Source organism: Colletes gigas, unplaced genomic scaffold (assembly GCF_013123115.1).
Source record: "Colletes gigas isolate AHSC1104 unplaced genomic scaffold, ASM1312311v1 Colletes_gigas_Sc00049, whole genome shotgun sequence".
Lineage (NCBI taxonomy): Eukaryota > Metazoa > Arthropoda > Insecta > Hymenoptera > Colletidae > Colletes > Colletes gigas.
Window position 1 is genome coordinate 26,306 of NW_025106678.1, and position 7,985 is coordinate 34,290.

A 7,985-nucleotide genomic window follows, 5' to 3' on the forward strand; every position below is an offset into this window, starting at 1 on the left:
GCGACGGGTCGGTCGTGTGAAATATATTTCGCTGTAAAGGAACGGTATTGAATACAGTTAACACATCGAAGTAAGCGATTCAAAGTATTGGGAATGTATTGAAAGAAATGTGTAAAAGTACTTAGAAAAGAAAAATCCTAGGGCTGTTTTTTTTTATGTGATAGAGTCAAAAAACGTTGGAACACCCCAACGCCAATAATCTTGAGTTATGCAAAAAGGCCTACGTCGCTATGATGGAGTATAATATGCATTTACATATATTTTATAATCCACAGCGACAAATAAATAGAACTTCGAGAAATCATTTTTATTTCAAATCAAAGTCGCCAATATCTTCCATTGTATTCACTTAATTTACCAGTCGTTAAAACAACCATAAAACAATCATCATCTTTTTACACTACAGCCATTATACAGCCAACTACTTCATCTACTATGTTAAATTATTATATAGATATTTTAGTATTTTCTTTATCAATAATTACTCTAAAAGATGAGCTAGTTTTTCTCTTAAACTTAAACCTTTCCTGAACGATGTATTCTGTTGTTCTAATGGTTTGTATTTTGCTTAAAGGAACATTGAAATCGAGCACGGATATCCTGAAGTATCATGAGAGATTTCTTCGTTTGTAAATTGTTTAAATAGTGTCTAGTACTCCTTATGGATTCTTTTCATTTTGAGAATAGAATGACGACATTTTCTTTTTCCTTTTAATAAACGCAACCGAACATTCGTGAATGAAAGTAATAACAAAATAGATGATTTCACATGGACTCAGTTGCAACTTGGAATAGTCCAAAGCGTGGAGTCGCTTTACTACAATGCAAATTACAGTAAAAAAAGAAAACGAATAATGGGGATATTTTATGCGTGAAATACGAGTACGCCGCGAATGTGCTGCTTACGACTCCGGAAGTTGCACCTGTCACTACCGCGAGCCAATTTTAAGCCTTAAAATTGATATTTACCTAAGATGATTGCTCCTGCGCCTGATTAGATCGTAAGAGAAACCAATTTTATTATCCGCTTGTTTTCTTTTAATTACGTAAAGTGAAAGTAAATTGCAATATCGGTACTACGAATTACCTGCACCGTAATAAAATCGTTACTTTATGACATTTTTCAATTAGACCAAAGTTTCGTATACTTTTTGTCATTATTATCGAGAGCTCGAGTTAACTAACACGATAATACCGTTTCCTTGCTTTATCTTGGTTTCTAACATTTTTAAATTATAAATAAAACTGAATGGTAGCTACAAAATATTTCTTTTTTCATGTATTTCGAAAAACTTTTAAGTGTTCAATACTACTAGGGTAACCCTATAATATTCTTTGTTCTGCTGCTTTATCTCGGTTTCTAACATTCTTAAATCATAAATAAAGCTGAATAGAAGCTGTAAAATATTTTTTTTTTCATCTATTTCAAAAAACCTTAAATATCTTATACTACTGGGGTCACTAACCCTATTTGCCCCCATAACAGTTTTATTATGATAATATTTATTTCCCTGCTTTATCTTGATATCCAACAATCTCAAATTATAAATAAAACTATACAAAAGGTAGACAATATTATTTCCTTTCATCTATTCAATAAAAATCTCGAGTATTGCGAACAAAACGTAAAACTATCACGATGGTTATTCGAGTTTACCCAGAGCGTCGCAAGTGCTACTCCTCGTCCCAAATACCTAACATACAGTCGTCGAGAAAATGCTCCGCTACAATGGCGAACGCTTTTTGCGGCTTATCACGAACCGCCGTAGCATCGACGGGATTGCCAACAGGTTAAAGTCGTCGACTTTCGACCCAAACGAAACCAATATTAACGAAGCGGCAACGCGACGACGGAGAGGCAGAAACGGAGCAACAACTACTAAGTACTCACCTACGGTGCCAGGTGAAACAGAGTTGGAAAACGGTCGGTTGGAGTGGTCCGGTTACCGCCCGCGAGGTAAAGGGGTGACTGGACACGCCCACTGTTCACCGCGTCGAGTCCGCCTCGGTGGGTGGTTCGACGTACGGCCAATCGACGCTCCCAGCGGGTCAGAACGCCAGGGAGTGGGGGGGATCGAGTGCATCGAGAGTGTGGGTATCGTTCGGGCGCAGTGTCCCTGGAGACGCGACGTTGGTTGCTTCATTTTACTTCGCTCTTCCGGTTTTTCGCCGTACGATTTCCGGCCGCGTGCATTTACGCCCGCGTTGCTTCCGGTCGACCGTGGCCATTGTCGTGGCGGGCCCGTCGCGCAGTGTTTTCGAAAGGAAATCGACCCCTCCCACCCCGGAAACGCTCGTACACGGCGTCGATCGACGTCCGCGAACGAAATAGATCGGAACGCTCGAGGAATCCGAAAGGTGTCTGAACGTCATCGGCACGGAGACCGCTGGACGAGCGATTCGGAGCAACCGGAACGATCGAGGAACACCGGGCATCCGGGCTCCTTCTTCTCCTCTTTTTTTCTTTTTCGTTTTCGATCGAAGATAGCGGTGCAGTGCTCGTTGGTGGAACAGTTCGCTAGATTTTTGGTGCACTCGGTATCGAGGGACGATTTTGAATGAATTTATAGAAGGGCGATGCTCGAGATACGCGACGGGCGCAAACGCCGTGGGGTGTAGTTGATTTTTTCAAACTTTCCACGAGGGATGTGAAATTTTCGTTCGCTCGAGGAACAAGCGGGGATCTCGCGGAGCGGAGGACTCGAAACGGAATCAGTTTTGTGACACTGAGATCGATGCACGTTTCAGATTCGAGATCCTGAAGAATGTTGATGTGTGAAAACGTATGATCCTGACACTCAGAGCCTTGGAATCGGTGTGAAAGTGAGTTCGAATCGCCGATGACGAACCGTGTAAAGGAACAAACGAAGGAATTTCAGGAAATTGTGGAACTCTCGTTGACTTCTCGTTAGAAGAAGTTGCTGTGGGAATTCTATCGTCGCCGGGAGCCGAGTTCGACGATTTCCGCTGGCTAGAATAACAGCAGGTACGTGGAAGATCGATGCAATTGCTCGTATGTGACGAAAATGCAATAAAATCACCGTTATGTGAATTAATAAGTAGACACTATTGCTCGTAAGAAGTAATTTTTAGATAGGTAATACAATTATTGTTCCAATTAGCCTGCATGCTAGGCAAAATAACAGAAATATCGCTGGTAGCAATATAATCTAAATAAAACGAAATAACATACGTACAGAATTTGAATTTGCTCGTTCACACGAGATAAAACATTAAATTTGTTAGAGAAATTGGATATTTAGCGTTGGTTAGGCCTAACGAATCTAACGACGACTCTGTCTTCTCAAACAAAGTTTACTGTACAAATTGAAATAAAATCTTGTGAACACTTGTGTGACTCAACTTAATTTGTAGTATTTCGTTTACACGCCCAATGGTTTCAGCTTCTGTTCTTCTTTCTATACTGTTTACCAGCATGTCACAATATTACATGCACCTGTTCCCACGGTTGATCCAAATTTCAGGCACGATTGTCAAAATCAACTAGTGACTTTTCAATAAACCCCCCACAGGTGCTCGATGTAGTTTAAGTCGGGAGATTGGGGTGGCCGTTCAAGAACTTCGAACCCCTTGTTTGACAACCGAGACTTTATCGTGTTGTATCACGACATCTTCAACATCTTTCATCCATTTCCTTCAATTACTCGGGAGATTGTTTTCTAAAATAATGACATAATACTGTGCTGTCATTCTACCATCTATTTTACCAATCTGATCAACGCTATTGATCCCTATATGCCCTCAAATCATGATATTACCGGTTGCTCATGCAACAGTGGGTTTAAATACCTATTATAGGGGTTATTTAAGCACATTAAACTTCTTACTAACTGTAGAATCAATAACAAAGCACGAACATTGAAAATATAATGCAAAAGTATCAGAAATTGGACTATCAGTGATCGCCACACTGAAAGAATTATTAAGTAAAATATTCCAATAGAAAATATGGTAAAACTACCCTCAAATCATGCAAGTTTGACTCGACATCACACACTGTAATACCTAGTCTTACTTAGTAGAGTTTTTACAGCAGTAAGTTCCAGGCTTTCTCTATTACAGAGTAATTTTTAACAAAAAGCTCCTTCACTAAGGAGCTAAAAAGATTCTCAAGAATAGATACCAAAGAAAATAAATCTAAATAAGACTCTCGAATTTTAACGACACTGTAAAACCAAGTTCCATCCAAATCTAATTTTCTAAAAACAAAGTTTCGTTCCCGTGGACAATTTGAGAGGTTTGGTCCGACAGTGAACCTGTCAAAGTGTCCATAACAAACATAATACAGGGTTTCGTACGCTGTAAACAGACGTGACATCCACGGTGTTTACATCCACGAAGTTCACGTTGAAAATATTTCCCAGAATGTGGACGTGTGTGAACGAACTTGTGAGTCACTGTGTATCGGGAGGAAGCAGGACAGACACAATACCTACGTCAAGCAACGACGGCCGAGGCTCGACACTTCAAAGCGATGCCGCTGGAGAAAGAAACACTGATGCAGCGCGGAAAAATTCCCGTCATTTTTGCCCGATCTTTATGAAGACAGTATCACCGAATGGTTGAAATTCCTCCGATTGAAACGAGTGCAAACACGACGTGTAAATCGTGTATGTAATTCGGAGCAATCATACGTCTTAGTTTTACTGCCTGCGTTCGGTTGATTGGCAATACACGAAACCAGTTCGATCTACGTCGTGCTTTGACTCGTTTTAATGGGAAAAATCCGAGCAACCCATTGGTAGATACTATCTTCGTGCAACAGCAAGCGAAATTTTCTTTATTGCATGAGTGTTTTTTTTACTTTTTCCCTGCCTGCTCCGATTAGGTTTCTTGATAGATTATTTGGCAATCAGACATATGTTTGCGCCTTATCCGCGATCTTAACTCTCGGAATGTGAATAGTAATGCATGATCACTGTTTTCAAGCATTCTTCGCGATGATGACATAAGTGTTTTGGGTCAAATCGTGTTATTGTAAGGGAAGAGTTGTTTATTTCATTGCCTGAAACACAAAAATAAATGATTCTTATTCGATTTTAATGCAGTCGATAATGTTTGGTTATTTTTTCAATGTAAATTTCAAGAATCTGATTATTGGGACACCCTAGTCTTATCTAATTAGAATAATTTTTTTCCAAACAGAAAGATACAGGATTTATTTATTTTAACTGATTATAAAAAGATTGAACGACAAAAGCGATAGTTTTAATTAATTTCTGAGCGACAGAACGCTTTATTTTTCTCCAAATGTCCGATTATTGGGACACATCTGCTCCACTATAGAATGCCTGTTTTATAATGGAAACGTTCATTAATCACTAGCGTAAAAAGATTATATTGGAGAAGGTCCAATATAGATTTTTACGTTTGGGCTGCCCTACGTCAATCTTCGAACACGCTTACACACTTACATCCAGACTTTTTAAACCTTTCGTGTCCCGAACGCCGACGTATCCTACATCTCGACTTGATTTTCGCCCCATAAAGTTTTAAACGGTCGCATTAAATCTGAAATTGTGGCTCTTTTTAAACTGGCGGAGCCAAGATCTGCTTCAAGACTTTTGCTCAACAACAATTCCATAGTTCAAATTGTTTAAACCACATCTTCGTAATTGTAAACAGATTCTATGACAACGTCGACTCTTTTGTAACATTAATTTTCCTATTTTTGCGTTATGTATTAATCATGTATGCTAAAAGGTGCCGTTGATAAAGTGATCTCATCCATTTTTAATCATAGAAATTTTTTTACACCTCAATTTTTTAAATCAAATTCTCCCATAAATATTGGTAGATCCGTAGCTTCTGAGTTTCGATATCGTTCGCAATATGTGACTGTATACATAGCTTGTACTATCCTCGCCTCTTAACGTCTATAAATAAACAGGTACAACATTCTACAGGATGACAGAGAAATAAAAATGGTAATTATCTACCGTACGTCCGCGAGAAGATGGCTAGAGGTACGATAGAGGGGCTAAGGGGTTACTTAAAGGGTAGATTCGCTACACCTGACCCCACTTTGACTACCATAGTCCCTCACCTACAGGTTCTTGACTAGCACATGTCACGCGACCGATCTCCGATCCAGCCAATAGCGACAATGCGTGTTATGGGAGGTGAAACGATTGACTTCTGAACTGGAGTAGGGGCTTAAATACCAATCAGACCCACATTCCTTTACGTAGCCAACTTCTCGGGGGCACACAGTAGTCGATACAGATACCAGAATGACAGAAAGCAGGGAAAGCTTAGCAGACATTTTTAATTTATCCTATCCAATGTTGTACTTGATATAGAAAAGAAGCTTAATAAAAATGGAAGTCATCTAGTGACTTTGTTCTTTGAAACCTTGCACAGAAGCACATGCATAACATTTTTCGAGTTTACTATACAGAATGAGTCAATATGAATTCTTATTTAAAAATAACTCGTATCAGAAAACGTTTTGAACGAATTTGTCTGTTTAATTTATTGGTGTTTGATATTTTCTGAGACATCAAGGGGACTTTGAGTTTTGCCAACGATAGATCTAATGCAAATTCGACGCGTGAATCATAATTTCGAGACAAAATTTTATGTACCACAATCAGCCTAATGCTTTGACTCGATTTCCTTTTAATACTCCGCGAACGGTCCATTTAGAAAATCGAACATTAGCGGAGAATGGCGCGAACGGAGATCCCCGGATCTAATTCCATGACAGCCAAGACATTCGTTTCGACGGTCTCCACACTTCTGAGCTCCATGAAACAATTTTTCCTTTCTACGAATACGAAAACTAGCGCCAGCAACGATAAAGTAAAGCAAACCGTAATACCTTGCCGTCGTCGCAACCGGTTTTGATCGATTAGGACGTCGTTCGCGGAATTTAGTACAAACATCGCGATAAGATAAATATCCATCGCCTGGAAGTAATGCAAACTCCACTTTATCTTGAATAGCAAATGACATTACTAACTGTCCTATAGATCTTGCTATTATTGCGAGATAAACTTACTGCTTACGAGGAATTTCTTTACTGTCATTAAAGAACAACAATACGATCTTGACAATAACGTTTTACTTTGTTGCTATGTAGGCAGTCAGCTACGAGAATAAATATTAAAAAACACTGGAGTTCGGTTAACAAATTTAAATGTGAACTTTGCAGGGCTCTCTGAGATCACCTGAAGGTTATTATAATTATCGTCGCGATATATCTTCTCTGGATTCTATACAATTTTTGCACATTTTTGGTACTAAGAGAAATTAATTTTCTGTGGGCATTTAAACTAAATTAAATTTGTTCTTCCCTGGAATGGAAGATTATTAGGGTTATAATCAGATCCAGAATCAATATCTGGATTTTATTCTTTCAATTATTATATTCAGAGAGTTCTAAATGTAAAGATAAATTTTAAAAAGATGGAATATTTTTTTATTCAAGGCCTTGCTTTCGAAAAAACGCTTCAGCATAAGTAGAAAACGAGATTAATGGATATATAATTATTTTGAAGAGGGTATTAGAAATGGTACTTTTATTATAATGGCAAGTAATTAGTGTAGACTTTTTTTGACATAGTATACTACTCGAATACAGGAATAATTAATAGAAGTTTCAATTTAAGAAACTCTAGGTGATTCTCATAACCTGATAAGGAAGCAAAATAATCAAAAGTGAATTACAGTAACGAGAGGCCATGCTCGTTCAAAGCATTCTTTCATACAGCAATTACTTATTAGTTGCTCGAAGTGATCGTGTTACGAGACCCGCTCTGTGTGTTCAGCAATCGCATTATTAAACTCGGGAATTGGTTCTACCAGTGAAATAAAAAATTACGACCTTTGAATACTAAATTTGGTCTTGTCAAATACTTAATTACACTCGTTGCCCGTCCAGTGTCTGACTTTCACCTTCTCGTTTCGAATTTTATTAGTTTTTCATGAATTACATCGACCGTTGCTGCGCTTTTTATCGA